This window comes from Notolepis coatsorum (assembly GCF_963971535.1).
Source record: "Notolepis coatsorum genome assembly, chromosome: 18".
NCBI classification, from domain to species: Eukaryota; Metazoa; Chordata; class Actinopteri; order Aulopiformes; family Paralepididae; genus Notolepis; species Notolepis coatsorum.
The window spans coordinates 72,761,831-72,777,901 of NC_140182.1; the positions used below are offsets into that span (position 1 = coordinate 72,761,831).

The window sequence follows — 16,071 nt, forward strand, 5'->3', positions numbered from 1 at the left end:
CTATTTTCCATTTTAAAAGGGCATTTAAAAGGATACAATTAACTTTTAAATGTTGTTTTTTATTGAAAGGAAAATCGGATCCAATATTTATGGCTTAAAACCAATTTCCGACAATTAGTTACGCTTTAGATGAACAAATTATATTTCTTGATTCAGAACAATTTTATCATGGATGAACAAAACTTTCAATGCCAATGGTTGATTTGAATTTCAAGGACTTTTTAAGCACCTTGTTAAAAATGTTTCTGTTTTCAAGGAATTCCTGGCCTTGACTTATTATTATTATTTTTTTTTTACAAAAATCAAACACTTTAAGCACTTCAAGGACCTTGTCCGAACCCTGGTAGGTGTATAGCAGGGTGATATAGAGTAAGTAGGAGTATAGCAGGGTGATATAGAGTAGAGTAAGTAGGAGTATAGCAGGGTGATATAGAGTAAGTAGGAGTATAGCAGGGTGATATAGAGTAAGTAGGAGTATAGCAGGGTGATATAGAGTAAGTAGGAGTATAGCAGGGTGATATAGAGTAGAGTAAGTAGGAGTATAGCAGGGTGATATACAGTAGAGTATAGCAGGGTGATATACAGTAGAGTAAGTAGGAGTATAGCAGGGTGATATACAGTATAGTAAGTAGGAGTATAGCAGGGTGATATACAGTAGAGTAAGTAGGAGTATAGCAGGGTGATATAGCGTAGAGTAAGTAGGAGTATAGCAGGGTGATATACAGTAGAGTAAGTAGGAGTATAGCAGGGTGATATACAGTAGAGTAAGTAGGAGTATAGCAGGGTGATATACATTCTAGTGAGGGTTTCTAGCTCCACGGCAGGAGGTAAATATATCTGTCCTAATAACACATTTTCATAGAAGGTGCACAGCTGGCGAAGCCTGAACCAGACGGTTTGATGGTGTAGGCCTCTCTGAGTGCTCTCCTACTTTCACTTACAATCACATTAATGGACTTTTAAAATGTTCCCTAAATGGAATGTTTTTGTTAAATGGGAGCTATCTTATAAATTGCCTTTTCCAGTGTTTAGCATTGTTTTCTAGCAATGTGTGGTTGTATCAACACTATCTATGTCGCAAATTCTATTTTTTGCGCATTCCTCGAGTTCAGACGAGACAAGGTCCTCCCCCACTGAACCAAGCCATTCTGATTTGACTGGTTCGCTGACGTGAATTAGGCACTGATCTGCATATCTCAGCCCCTGGTTGTAGCCACCGCCCACAATCAACAATTCGCTCAACAACGGAGCGAGTGGAAATAATGTGAAAGCGGTTTCACTGTCACTGACACTTCCTCAAACAGGTTGACGTGACGCAAGTGCTGATAGAGAGAGAGAGAGAGAGAGAGAGAGAGAGAACAAGCGAGTGAGAGGGAGAGACAGACAGATAGGGAGAGGGAGGCTCTCATACGGTGCAACTCGAGTCGTCTCAGAGCATTTACACACTCCCGACTGCGTGTGTGTGGGGAAACACACGCGCGCTCTCGAAGCATCTCTCCTCTCTCTCTCTCTCCCTCTCTCTCCCTCTCTCTATCTCTCCCTCCCTCTCTCTCTCTCTCTCTCTCTCTCTCCCTCTCTCTCTTGCTCGCTCGTTCTCTCTCGCTCTCTCTCTATCAGCACTCGCGTCACGTCAACCTGTTGCAAAATATCACACTCCCACGCGTATTCCGATCCGTGCAATAATATTCACGGGGTATATATTGTCATTTGAAACAAGTTACCAATGCATATTCCCATGGGATTATGCCCCCCCCCCCCCCCCCCCCCACGACGAAATTAATTAGTCTCCCTCTCTATCTCTCTATCTCTCTCTGTCTGCCAGTGCAGACTGTGGGTGACTGTCATACAGCGCATTGCGAGTATGGGCGGAGCCCAGCCAAAAACAGCTTGGAATCTTGAAGGGTAGAAAATGCTGCTCTACAGAACTTGATTAGAAATACAAAACAATGAATCTTTTTGAAAAAAAACTTACAGATGTGTTCCATAGACTTAGGAATTGTGTAAAATTGCCCAAATAGTGAAATAAATAGTAAGATAGTTCCCCTTTAATGCTGGCAAGGTGTTCTCAGGATGTGAACTGTTTTAAGTGTGTGTCCCTCATATGTGTGTATTTATGCAAGTTGTTTGTGTGCATTTGTGTATGTGTGCGTACCCGTGTGTGTGCACGCATTTGTGTGTGTGTGTGTGGGGGACCTGTCACTGCGTGGGTGGATTTATCCTATGGGACTGTGAATAGGGATCGATGCCCCCCCACCCCCCCTCAACACCACACACTGCACCCCCACTCAACTGCAATCTGCTGACTAAACACCCCAAGACCCTCTCAGACCACAGGAACTCTTAATTGGGCAGTGCTGCGTGTGTGTGTGAGAGAGAGAAAGAGAGAGAGAGAGAGAGAGAGATGGAAGTACTTCAGTAGACTTGACGTCGCTGGCTCCTTTAGATTCTCTCCAGTGTGTTTGTGTGAGTGACAGACTGACAACTTGAAGCTCTAATAAGCACACTCGCTGACACTCCATGTGACAAAAAATATATATATATATATCTCAGTCCCCTCCAAATTCTCAATTTTTCCTCTTTTCATCTTTCATTTCGTCCTGTCCCTCTTCATCTCCACGCCTTTACTCCGCTCTGTCTTTCTCTCGCTCTCTATAAGCGTCGCCGCGTAGGTCTCTAACGCTCCCACAGGCCTGTCCGCCTCACCTTCATTACAAATGCATAGTTTTCCCCTTTCCTCTCTACATATGTGAGGTGTAGAGGCAGTGGGACCCAAATGCAGTACAAACTGGCAGGATGCAGATGAAGCTTTGAACTGAGAGTATTTAACCTCTTAAGCCCAGAGCCCTATTTTCTGAAAGTCCTCCTAAAATACATACCTAAGTAAATGGAAGATTGCTCCACTTCTACAAGGTCCATTTGCATGTTCTTGGTATCTAGGGACATCTATGGACCTCAGTGAATGTATTCCCAGTGTCAGAAATATTGTGTCTATTACTAGGCTTTTCTTTATCATAAATCGATCAATAGCGACCGTATTAGATCCCCATGTGGGGTATCATTGGAAAGCCACACTCATTGGCTACAACCCTGTCCAAATCTTTTCGAGATCACCAAATTATTGACGGAGCTAGAGCCCCGGGAGTCGGGGGTGGTAATGTGTACTTTGGCGCACGCCTCACATATCGGCATGTAAAGACGATTGTTGCTAAATGTTCATAGAAGGTAGACACACTAACTGCGCTCCAAACTATGCCAATAACGTTCAGTTTTGTGGTATATAATCCAGAGAAATAAGAGAAATAAAAAATTATAATCAGGAAGTCATTTGATTCCAGAAAGCTGGAGAACCCTATGAGATGTAGTTTTTTGAAATTTCAACGCTCATTGAAAGCCCTGTCTTTCCTTCATCATAATGACTATAGCAAAATGGCCGCTCGGATTTATTTCCGGTTGAAATTCGCGATCTATTGAATACAATTCCTGAACTCATATTTCATTAATAACACTTTAACCTATTGGTAAACAAACGTATTGCTGAAAATATACACTATGATTGCTGTTGTGACATGGTTAGGATGTTTACTGTTGGACCGGTACTAGACCCGGCCTGGCTTCTCTAGATAAACAGACATGTTACAGAAAGATGAGAGCGACCTGGCATCTCTAGATAAACAGACAGGTTACAGGAGAGATGAGAGTGGCCTGGCTTCTCTAGATAAACAGACAGGCAGGTTACAGGAGAGAGGAGAGCAGCCTGGCTTCTCTAGATAAACAGGCAGGTTACAGGAGAGATGAGAGTGGCCTGGCTTCTCTAGATAAACAGACACGCAGACTGGAAGACTAGGCCGACAGCCGTGCTGACTGACCATAGAAACAACTAGGGGTGGGAATCACCAGTTTAATCACGATACGATATCGATTCTTTGGACAACGATACGATATTATCCGATATCACACAGTCTGCCACGATACGATATGATACGATTCGATTCAGGTGCCTGCGATTGATATGAGACGATATTATGTGCCCATTTAATACAATCAGTAACATTTAAATCAACAAAAAAAAAGGCAATGGAAATATCATGACATTTTTTATTTTTGAGCTCTTCCAGACATTTAAATGAAAAACAATCTATTGTTTTTAATACAAATAGACCTCCTGTTCACTGTTTTTGGTTCATTTTTCTTTTTTTTCTCTCGATATTAATATCCTATTCACTGTCACAGAGCTGTATTTTGGCTGGAAAAGCATATTGGGAGTCCCAAGGTGCAGTACCGGCCAGATCCTGTTAGTGGGGCTATCCCCGAGAATGCACCCTCCCAGTCCCCACTTCTCTCTGCCTATGGCGCTGGGTTAGCTTGTTAGCTCACGCTAAAGTAACGTTATCTTCGATCTTTAACGCGACGTGGGCATAATGGAGTGACGAGGATTGCAAAGCAGGTTAGATGCATTGGACCCGTTGTGGAATAAAACAGTAGGGACATGTTTTGGGTCACAGAATAGGCACACTAGTGACGCTCTAGACGCTACTGCTGTTGATGTTAACGGAGTTTGAGTTTCACAACACTGGGCGCGGGGCGATGACGTCGCCGTCGCCGGATTTTCAAAATAAGAGTATCGCAATATGAATCGATCTTTTTACGTGGCATCGATCCTATTTGATTATTGATAATAGATCGATATATCGATCTGGATCGATGTATTGTCCCACCCCTAGAAACAACTGACAAGACACTTAGGGACGAAGCAGGTAGCAGACAACTCACATTAAACCATGATCCCACAGAACTGAACAGGGGAGGCAAACATAAATACACATGGAGAGAATGAGAGAATGAGAAACACCTGGGTCAATTACTAATGAGGGACAGCTGGGAGAAACACAAGGAGAGACTAGGGAGTGGAGGAAAAGTGACCTGAGAGAAATGGCAACACTTATTAAGACCGAGATATGCTTCACTGTTAGCTGTCGCCGATATTTTTACAGACATACTGTACTTCCACATCAGTTCAACGCATGAGTTGCAGTACACCGAGTCATTAGGTGGCTGTGCTGCATTGTGTTGTACAAATGGCTATATTTTCGGACTTCCTTGGCCAATCTTTCTTCGATTTGGTGTTTGTAATGTAGTTAATCATGATTGATAATAGAAAGCTCCAACCGAGCTCCCGAGATGATAAATGGTAAACAAGGGAGTACGTCAGAGGAACGTGGCCCGGCCCAGCAACAGCTCTGTGCTGTCCACATCCGCTTGCGTCGATTTGACATTACATTTCTGGCCAGCTTGCATGTAGGTAGGCACGGGAGCTCGGTAGGCTTGCCACAACTTCCCAACCACTTTGACTTCTGAGTATAAATTAGGCATTAGGCTACGCTCAATTTATTGCTCAGATCAGATTTTTTTGTTTGGCTGTTAAAAAAAAAAAATGTGGCCACTATCAGATTCTGCTGTGAACTGGTCATGCTCCGGAACTGACCCACATGCGCAAATTAACAATAAAAAATATGGAAGTAAAGATGGAGGACACTGTAGTCACAGTTTATGGTTTCATTTATAAATTGTGCAGAGGAGGTCAGCTAATTCATAAGCAGATGATAATGGGGGTGAGGAGGAGGTGAAAGAGATGTTTCTTCATTCAATATGCTTTCAAACACAGGCCGGTTATGATACGTCCCCTCAAGTCTTGTTTGTACAGAAGTATCACCATACATACTTAAAGGTAAACACCTCACTGTCCCTCCACTGACCACCTCCATCACAGCTGTCTTCCATGTTTGTATTCACAGAGTGACTCCCGTCAGCGCAAAATTGTGATGAATGTCAACCTAGAATGACGTAAAAGTCGCATTAATTCTGACCGTTCAGACAGAGGTTGCATTGTAAAAAGAATAATAATAATAATAATAATAATAATAATAATAATAATAATAATAATAATAATAATAATAATAATAATAATAATAATAATAATAATAATAATAATAATAATAATCAAGACCTGTATCTGATTTAGGACAACATATGAAAGTGGCCCAAATCAGAATTGAAATCTGATTCCATGTGATTTGTGCCGTTCACATTGTTCAGATCCGAGTCACATTATGAGCAAAAAAACACGTTTGCCTGCAGTGTGAACGTAGCCTTAGGGAGTGAGAGGAAAGTTCATGGCCAGGGAAAAGTGGGCAGGAGGGCAGAATCGTCACAAGCCACGTATCTTATAGACATCTCCCCCACACGGGATCTCAGCTGCTTCAGAGAGAGTATGCTACACTACCAAGCCTGGGTCTACTACATATTATAGGGTAGGGCTGGCAATATGGCCAAACTATCACACCACAATATGTGACCAGGCACATATTTTAGGGTACTGTTGAGCAATCTTACATATGAAAGTACAGGTGGTCTGCAGGAGAGCAGCCACGTGGCTTTATTATGATGTGATGTGATTAGAAATAAAGTACAAAATAGAGCTGGCTCATATTATAACATATAAAACAAATGTGACCTGTATTAACAATAGCTCAGATTAACCATACCTTAAAAGAGTAAAAAAGTAAAAGACCAAACACTATAAAAAAAAAATTCAAATACATTATACAAAACTAAAATGTATGTATGTTTCTTAGTTTTGACAGTATAACTATTATTTGACTGTATTTAGTTTCCCTGTACAAAATACAATGTGATATAGCATTAAGCTTCAAAACTCATAATAGGTAAAACATAAATAATACGCCTCTATTCTAGTGGCAGATCTTGGAGGAGGCGATCGTTTCAATCCATCCCCCCAGTGACTCTTCCCATAGACAAGGCGATTGGATCCAGCACTCCAAGGTCAAAGGTCAATCGTTACACACTGTGGTGGTCTATGGTCGTGGCCACCGTGCTGATGACAATACAGTGGTGGCCTAAAGGTTAGAGTAGCGGGTTTGTGACCGGAAGATCGCTGGTTCGATCCCCCGGACCAGCAGGAACAATCTGGGGAAATTAATGAATAATGCGCTCCCGTCCCTCAATACCAACCACTGAAGTGCCCTTGAGCAAGGCACTTAACCCCCAACTGCTCCAGCGGAGTTGCTCAGTGGCCAACAGTGTCAGATTCAGGTGTGAATGGAACTAAGATAAGATAAGATAAGATAAGATATTGATCCCCTTGGGGAAATGTGGGCATAATAGCAGGAGGGGGGTAATAGGTATGGGCAGGGTAATAGTAGAAACTAAAGAGATAAATATAGGCAATAAAATGAGATCTGAATGTAAAAATATGAGGAAAAATAAACAGTGTTAACAAATGTGCAGATGAGGTTCTGTATGCCCTATCGGTTATATTGTATGTTACAATAAATATAGGCAATAAAGAATTTTTTTCTGAACATATACTATGAGAAAGAGTAAAAGTAAACAGTATACACAAGGTGCCCTAACTGGTATGATATACATCATACGCTGTAGTCCGTGCAGGTGTGGTGGATAAGTGAGACACAGTGACAGACACAGACAATGGGCCTCATTCACGAAGTGATATAAGAACAGATTTTGTTCTTAACTAGCATTTTGTTCTTACCTGGGATTCAGCAATGATTTCTTATTTTTGCTTTTCTCTTAGGCAAGACCAAATTCTAAGAGTGGTCGAGAGCACTCTTACCCAGATAAGAAACCCTTACCCAGATAAAAAAAATAAAAAAAAATAAAAAGCCTACCATTGGTCAATTGCCCCCAAATACGACTTAAAAAACCCAGAACTTTTCAATTATAATTATAATAATAATAATAATTATTATTATTATTATTATTATTATTATTATTATTATTATTATTATTATTATTATTATTATTATTATTATTATTATTATTATTATTATTATTATTATTATTATTATTATTATTATTATTATTGTGTGCGTTCTGCTTCTGAAATTGATTATATATTGCTGTTAGAACAGTTAGATGCTCTGGCCACCGAGGCCGTACGCATAGAACGCATATTTAGAGATCGTCTAGATCAGGGGTTCTCAAACTTTTATACCACGGCCACGATTTTATTTGGCGACCCCACACTTAATGTATCTCATAATTTCAACGTGGAAATAAGGAATATCAAAATAAAAGCCCACGTTGTTGAATTTTATCATGCATATTTATTAGAAAATGAAATTACAGCACTATGTTATCAATGAAATGAATGAATATTATCAACAAAAGCAACGGAATTGTTTCTGTATACACATTTATAAAACGAGGCATATTTATCCGAAACCCCTGATTCTGCAAATCAATTATAATTTGAAGCCCTGTCCCTGCACTATTAGGATATATCAACCCACGATCAGTTTATTCAAAACGCGCTACATGAACTATCAGCCACTATCAGCCTGCTGTCCAAACACTGCTTTCTAAGTGACAGCTTACGCACTTTGATGCACTTTGTGAAGGCATTTCATCTTCTGCTTCAGTATTTTCATTTTCCTTGCATCTTCTTGCAAGTGACAACTGTTGTCGTATTTTCTGTGAGGCTTTTACACAAAGGTCCGCGCTTTGACAGGTCCCGCGGAGGTGTGTGTGTGTGTGTGTGTGTGTGTGTGTGTGTGTGTGTGTGTGTGTGTGTGTGTGTGTGTGTGTGTGTGTGTGTGTGTGTGTGTGTGTGTGTGTGTGTGTGTGTGTGTGCGTGCGTGCGTATAGGAATATTAATAGTCTATTCCACTATATAGCTATAGGTGCTATATGATGACAATACATTTTAATCTGATCTAATTTTGACAAAGCGCTCCAGCGCTACCTGTTGAATATGGGGATCCGCTCATGCAGAGTAGACTCATGTCTTGCACACTGCTCTCGTATTATAATGAGCTTGCAGGGCGTGTCTTTATTGATTGCAGAATGGGTACAATACAGTACGGCTCAATACAAAACAACTGCTAAGAGGATACAGACCAGAAAAATACTTTTGTCTTGTTTACATCAGGGTACCAGATTTTCAATTCATCAGGAGATTTATGACATACAATACATACAGATATACAGAACTGTGTAGTAAAAAGAGATCATAAAAAATATATACATCCAAAGGGGAAGAAACTGTACATTGGTGGGGGAGGGGGGGATTTTGCAAGGGGCCAGTTTCTAATTGCAGCCACCCGTAGGTGCTCTTTGAGAGTGGTTTTGAAGGAGGGTAGGGATTCACATTCCTTCACGGTTGTGGGTAGGGCGTTCCATATTATTGTGGCATAATTGCAAAACGTGTTTAGTCCCTTGTTTGAGCCGAATCTGGGTTGAACATGATTTGTGGAACTCCCTCTGGTGTTGTGATCGTGGAATTCACTGACCATTGGGAAGTATTTCGACAGGTACATGGGTATCTTAGTGGTGTAGTGTATCTTGTAGACCAGGCCCATTGCAAGTTGCTGTACTCGTCTGTCGTCTACTCTAAGCCATCCTAGGTTGTCAAAATGTGCAGGGGTAAAGTGGGTTTTATGAGTAAGGCCCAGCAGTAGTCTGACCAGTTTGTTTTGTAATGTTTGTAGCCTTGTTTTTAGGGCCTTTCAGGTGCTTTGGTACAATGATGTGCAAGCATAGTCGTAGTACCCTTGAATGAGTGCTCCTGTTAGAGTCTTCAAGGTATTCTTGTTTACCAGAGAGGAGATCCGGTACAAGAATCTTGTTCGTTGGTTGAATTTTTTGATTACATTGGTTGCCATTTTGCCATCCTAGAGAGATTTGCCTCTAGGATGGAACCCAGGTAGGTAATTTCATCTTTCCTTGCTGAGTTTGCTATTTGATCCAAAGAAAATGGATTCTGTTTTACCCAGGTGTAATGATATTTTTTATCAGCGAGCCAGGTGCAGATTCTGCCGAGTTCTGAGCTGAGGGCTTTTTCAACCTGCAACTTGTCCCTGTCAGAGACCAGCAGCAGAGTCGTCTGCGAACAGGAACAAGTTGCAGTCACAAGCTGACATGTCATTTGCATAAATTAGGAACAGTAAAGGTCCTAGTATGCTTCCTTGTGGAACACCACAGCTCACTGGGAGGGGCGTGGCCATGTACCATTCACCTCCACCATCTGTTCTCTCCCCTCCAGGTAGGATTGCATCCAGCTCACTGATGAACTATCAAAACCAATTGCTTTTAGCTTATCAATCAGAATGGAGTGATTGACAGTGTCGAAAGCCTTTTGGAGGTCCAGCATGACCATGCCGCAGTATTTGCCCGCATCCACCTCGTGTTTGATGTGGTCGTTCAAATAGAATTGAGCATGAACACGCATTTGACTTTATAGACAGGGTCAATTTTCAGAAAATCATAACCCTGAAGGCATTTCGTGTTTATTTTTGGTACACAACATTTCTAGGGGTATTAAGGGGTGCTGAATCCAAATCTGCTGTATACCAAGCTCAAACATGTCAAATAAGGCCTCAAAATTGAGAAATCCAACATGGCCGCCAGCGCCAGGCTGAAATCTATTTAAGTGCATATCTTTTTGACTAAACAAGGTAGAAACTAGGGATGCACGATATTGATTTTTTGACACCGATACCGATAACTTTATGCTCCTCAAGCCGATAACCGATACCCGATATTTATTGTATTATAATTTTTTTTTAAATGTATATATATATATATCTTTTTTTGATCAAATTTTTTTTTTTTTTAGTATTTATAAGCTCCGACGTCATCGGTACTATCGGTACTCGAGAAATTATGGAGGTTTTTTTTGAGGAATTTAAACGTTGCTAACTAATCTTGTTGGCCGTTTTCTATATCTCTCCTGCCTCGGTGTCTCTGCCTGCGCGAGGAGCGGGCTGTGCTGTGCTCTCTCCTCTTTTCCCCTCCCACACACACACACTCACTCACACACACGGGTGCTGCCGAGTACAGACAGATCTGCTCTCATCATGGCGGACAGAACGAAACGTTCAAAAGTCTGGGTCTATTTTACTAAAGTCGATGCTGACAACGCTCGTTGCCACAAGTGCAACAAGACATTTGCCAGTAATGTATAAGCGCTGGTACTTGTCAATGTGGCTGGCGGGGAGCTAACGTTATTAGCCTGAGCTCCGAGTAGAGTAATGCCTGACAATCCGGAGGTAAATAAACGAACGAGAGCTTCTGATTGGTGGTAAGAAGAAGAGGTGGGTGCAAGCGGTGGGACGTAATTGGCAGATCGACTGTCTGCCTCCGAATGTAACGACAGCCAAGAAAGGGAGCGCTGGATTTGTGAAAAACTCCCTGTTCCTAAACCACACGCTATCAGTTTTACCACAGTACTGGCAAAACGGGAGGAGGCTATAATAAAAACAAGCGCCCTTCATCCAAATCCACCCACACCGGATTTCTTTTAACCAAAAAATGTATTATATTATCGGAGCTATCAATAATGTTATCGGGTTTATCGGGATGACGTCATAATTGCTGATATCGGCCCGATAATTATCGGCCCGATAATTATCGTGCATCCCTAGTAGAAACATGAATGAAATGTGTTTTTATATGTTTGCATACATGAGGAATTTAAAATCATATCCTGATTTTAGATCAGTTGAGAAAATGTTGCTTGAAACTCATATTTATAGCAGAAACGGTGGTCGTTATTGATGCATAACTCATCAACCAAATAAGAAAGAAAAGCAGGATGATCCCAGGCCATGGATTTATTCATCAAACTCTTTTCTCTTGAATTTTTGTAATCAACATGCCATTTATGCAAATTAGATAGTCCTTAATATGCGTACAGTAGCTTAGGTAGTCATTTATTGTCAGTCATCAATCGTATTCAGGCAGGTGTCGCAGGTGTCTTGCAGTTGCATGATTCATCCAATGCTGAATATAATAGAATAGATTATAATATAATAAAATAAAAAGATTATTTTACCATATCAATATAAGTGAATGTTCAAGTTTCTTTATTAGTTGTCATACATAATACAGAATACTTTGCATGAAATGTTTCTTTCTGTGTTGCTCCTGAGTGTGCTAGATAATAATTAACAAGATAGTATAAAATAAGTATAAAATAGAAAGTCAAGAAGTCAAGTACGTAAACAAGTGTAAACAACAAAATTGTTCAGTGTATCTATATATACAGTATGTACAGCTGGTACAAAAATGGTGAGGTATAGCTTAGCTTGTGGTGCCACCTTGTAGTGGTGAGGTGCAATAAGGAATGAGAATGATGTGCAATTTCCTTACCAATAATATAAATATAAATATAAAGTGTAAAGTGTGTCTAAAGTGGTAAAGTGGGTGCTACAGTGTGTTGTTTATTTAAGTGAGTGTATGTGCGCTGTGGGTGTGTTGATGGTTTGCTTATTGTTCATTGTTCATTCATTGAGCATCCTGATGGCCTGGGGATAGAAGCTCCTTCTGAGTCTCTCTGTGCTTGCCATGAGACTCCGATATCGCTTGCCTGACTGCAGCAGTTCAAAGAGGCAGTTGTTTGAGTGGCTGGAGTCTTTGATTATTTTCTTAGCCTTGCCCATGCACTGCTTGTTGTAAATGTTTTGGAGAGTGGGAAGCCCACCTTCAATTGTGCGTTCGGCTGAACGGGCCACTCTCTGTAGTCTGCTGCGGTCTTGTGCAGTGCTATTCCCAAACCAGGAGGTGATATTGCCAGTCAGGATGCTCTCTATTGTGCATGAGTAGAAGTTCTTGAGGATCTTCTGACTCACGTTGAACTTCCTTAAGCGCCTAAGGAAGTAGAGGCGTTGTCGTGCCTTCTTGATAACACTGTCAATGTGTGTGGTCCATGTCAAGTCCTCGGATATGTGGACTCCAAGGTACTTAAAACTGTTCACTCTCTCAACCGGTGCCCCGTCGATGCTGAGGGGGCTGTAGTCCCTGACCCCAACCTCCTAAAGTCCACAATCATCTCCTTTATTTTGCTGATCAGGGAGAGGCTGTTCTCTTGACACCATCCCGCTAGAACCTTAACCTCTTCCAGGTAGGCCCTCTCGTCGTTTGCAGAGATCAGGCCCACCCATCACAGCGGCACGGTGGTGTAGTGGTTAACACTGTCGCCTCACAGCAAGAAGGTCCAGGGTTCGAATCCCGCTTGGGGACCAGGTTTCCATGATGCCAGTTACCCAGGTGGGGTATCTCCCAGGCCTTTCTGTGTGGAGTTTGCATGTTCTCCCCGTGCTCGCAAGGGTTTCCCCCCCCGATAAGATAAACCCAATGGAAAAACATGCACAACAACAAGATCGCTAACGCTGTGGCGTCCTTGACGAAGACGGACAGGAGCACTTGGATTGGTCCCCTGGCGCGGCTCACGTGGCGCCTGTCTGCTCCCGGCTGCCCTTGGGGGGGAAGGACGACGGGATGGGTTAATCGCAGATACGCATTGTATGCATGGTTCGCATGTGTGCCAAATGGTGACCTCGGAGCAGGTCCTAAATTATTATTATTATTATTATACTACTGTGTCGTCAGCAAATTTGATGATTGTGTTGTTGTTCCGCTGTGCCACACAGTCATGTGTGTACAGGGAGTGGAGGAGGGGACTCAGGACACAGCCCTGGGGGGCCCCTATGTTGAGAGTGATGGATGAGGAGGTGCAGTTGCCTGCTCTCACCACCTGGGGTCTGCCCGTCAGGAAGTCCAAGACCCACTGGCAGAGGCATAGTTCAAGGCCAGGTCCCTGAGCTTGGCTATGAGTTTGGAGGGGACTATGGTATTGAATGCTGAGCTGTAGTCGATGAATAGCATTCTCACATAGTTCCCCTGCCTCTTGTCCAGGTGTGATGCTGCTGTGTGCAGCACATGGGCTATGGCGTCCTCTGTGGACCTGTTGGGGCGGTATGCAAATTGCAGGGGGTCCAGGTTGATGGGGAGGGAGGAACAGATGTAGCCCTTCACTAGCTTCTCAAAGCACTTCATGGCTATGGAGGTGAGAGCTACAGGGCGGTAGTCGTTGAGGCAAGAAGGCTTGGATTTTTTGGGTACAGGGATAATGGTGGACTTCTTCAGACAGGTGGGGAAGACAGCCTGTTCTAAGGACAGGTTATATATGTCAGTGAATACCGGGGCCAGTTGGTCGGCACAGACCTTTAGGACGCGGCCGGGGATACTATCCGGTCCTGCTGCCTTCCTGATATTCACTTTCTTAAACGTCCTCCTCACCTCATGTTCTGTTATCCTGAACACTGAGTCTCCATCAGCAGTGCCCCCCCCCCCCCCTCCATTGCAGTGGTTTGTAGGCTGGTGCTGTTATTCCCAGCCTCAAACCTTGCATAGAAGGTATTGAGATCATTTGCCAGTTGGATGTCACTGTTCAGTTTGAGGGAGGTGCCTTTGTAATCTGTCATCGTTCTGAGGCCCTGCCACATAGCTCTAGAGTCAGCCTGTTCATATTGAAGTTTAACACGATTTCACAATGTACTGGTCTGTGGCGCTATTTGCGTTTCACCCTTGTGCCTGTTTTGATGGATTGGTCATGGTAGACGACATCTACCCTCTAGTATTTTGCTCCCATCTTCAACACGGTGTCAGTGAACTTGTTGGCATAGTCACCAAATGTTGTAGTGTCAGGTGGCTTTCCGAGTGCCATTACCAGAGCTTGGCCATCAATGACCAGGCAGCTGGGTCCCTGAAGGGTAAGATCTGCAGGGGTTTTAACTTGTTTCGTCAGTATATTTGCTAACACAGACTTGTTGGTGGAATGTAGACTCCCGTTAGTTGTGGCCAGAGATGGTGGGATGGGCATGAGCTCATGCTGGAGGATATTGTCAAGGTCTACCTTACGACCTGCTCTGTAAGCTGTGATGAGCCTGTCCACTTTGATGGTGTTTTGCTTGTTCTTGGAAAGTTGCACAACTTCATACAAAGAGGCAAATGTCTTGGCTTTGTTCTTTCGAATGGGTGATTTCAGGTTCAGGTGCTGGTCACTATCTGGAGGTTCACACAAACGTTTGTCCACAAACATGTTCAGTTGTGCCTGTCCAAAGTGTTCTGCGCCAAGTAGGGATTCTTGAATCTCCGGTGTGAATACGTCCTTGTTGATGTATGTAAGAAAACTTACAAAAGCACATTTAATTCAGGTTTGTACCTTGTGTAGTCACACTTAACTCATTAAGCCCCACCATTTATTTTTAGAAAATTCGCCTAAAACAGCATGCTTACATTAAAATGCTTATATATCCAGATTTATAAGAGCTACTTGCATAAACTTGGTACCTGAAGAAAGCTAAGACTTGGGGGATTCTAATGTTGGTGTCCAACACTGTACAGTTATTACCAAATTGCTGTAGTATTCCTGCAAACACTGAAGAAATGTCATTTTTTTATCCTCGCCTATACAAAGATTACAGTTAGACAGTCAAAAACACCCAGTTACTCATGGTTGCACCCCCGCTATATTCCTACTTTCTTCCTCCATAGGTGCAGATGTTCTGTGCAAAGTTTCATGTCAGTAGAATAAAAACTGTGGGTTTAGCACCTGTTTTTGTGGAGAGAGGGCCTGGCGCTGGCGGCCATGTTGGATGTCTCAATTTTGAGGCCTTATTTGACATTTTTGAGCTTGGTATACAGCAGATTTAGATTCAGCACCCCTTAATACCCCTAGAAATGTTGTGTACCAAAAATAAACACGAAATGCCTTCAGCACTTTATACAAGCACATTTTCTGAAATTCTGCCTAGTCTATTAAGAATGAGTGGGATTCATCATTCAATAGACCTGGGTAAGAACAGATTTGGACGTTAAGAACTTGTTGATGAATGCAGCGGTGGCTTTTCTTATTTTTCTCTTAAACGGTTAAGAATTGTATTGGTGAATGAGGCCCAATGTGTGAGTGTGAAGCAGGGTGTTGCTGAAAAAGAGCATCCATGCTCAGGAGAACCTAGGATACAAATAAATAAATAAATACTGTTTGTGTACCGGTCTGCCTATGTACTCCCACTCCTTAAAGAGCTGTGCTGACTCGCCGTCGCTGCATGTATCCACGTTAAGGCTCCGTGCAGGAAGGGGAAGGCAGCCTCTTACCACCAGTCAACAGCCTGTAACTACACACCCTCCAGACCTCTACGCTCTGCCCCCTGCAGACCCCTACGCTCTGCCCCCTGCAGACCCCTACAC

At 42.5% G+C, this 16,071-nt stretch overlaps 1 protein-coding gene across 1 annotated transcript in view; it reads right to left on the bottom strand.

Moving 5' to 3' along the window:
* shank3a (SH3 and multiple ankyrin repeat domains 3a) overlaps positions 1–16,071 on the bottom strand; it is a gene marked incomplete at both ends in the record, with an annotated part of 84,260 nt that overhangs the window by 57,529 nt on the left and 10,660 nt on the right. The window lies entirely within an intron of this gene.